The sequence below is a fragment of the Triticum urartu genome, chromosome 3, assembly GCF_003073215.2.
Source record: "Triticum urartu cultivar G1812 chromosome 3, Tu2.1, whole genome shotgun sequence".
Lineage (NCBI taxonomy): Eukaryota > Viridiplantae > Streptophyta > Magnoliopsida > Poales > Poaceae > Triticum > Triticum urartu.
This window is the reverse complement of record NC_053024.1, coordinates 505,396,976-505,397,682: the sequence shown is the minus strand read 5'-3', so window position 1 is coordinate 505,397,682 and position 707 is coordinate 505,396,976. Positions and strand designations below refer to the sequence as shown.

The 707-nt window shown below is 59.5% G+C and overlaps 1 pseudogene; it reads left to right on the top strand.

Annotated features, from left to right (window-relative positions):
- Positions 1-294: 294 nt before the first annotated feature.
- Positions 295-436, top strand: LOC125549675 (annotated as a pseudogene).
- Positions 437-707: the final 271 nt, after the last annotated feature.

The window sequence follows — 707 nt, the reverse complement described above, 5'->3', positions numbered from 1 at the left end:
ACGGCAAGCCCACCGATGTGCCGAATCCGGAACATCTACCGCGTTGGCGCAAGACTCCTAGGTGCTCAGCTTCATCTTCAATTCAATCTCTGCTCCTGTGATGATCCAAGTCGCCCACTGCACCAAGGCCGCCGCGGCATGGACCGCGATCAGAGAGATGGTTCTCTCCGAGACGCAGGCCACATCGTCAACACGCGGATTGCCCTCTCCACCACCAAAAAGGGCACCGCGACCATCGCCGAGTACATCGGGCGCATGAAAGCGCTAGGCGACGAGATGGCTTCAGTAGGGAAGCCGCTCGACGATGACGACATGGTCTCCTACATCCTCGCCGGACTCGACTTCGACTACATCTCCTTCGTCTCGTCCATCTGCGCTGCGAGGACTGAGCCCATCAAGGTAGCTGAACTTTATTCTCAGCTGATTGGTTTTGAAAAGCGTCTTGCCATGTTTGAAGGGGGAAATCAGTCCTCTCAATCCTCGGCCAACGCCGTGTCTCGTGGCCGTGGTGGTTTCGGTCGAGGAGGCGGCCGTGGAGGCCGTGGAAACGGAGGAGGCCGCGGCAATGGAGGCCGTGGCAATGGAGGCGGTGGCCGCGGCAATGGAGGCCGTGGCAACGGCAATGGAGGAGGCAACGATCTCCCTGAGGTTGTTTGCCAGATTTGCAAGAAGGCAAACCACACCGCCGTCGAGTGCTGCCGCCGCTT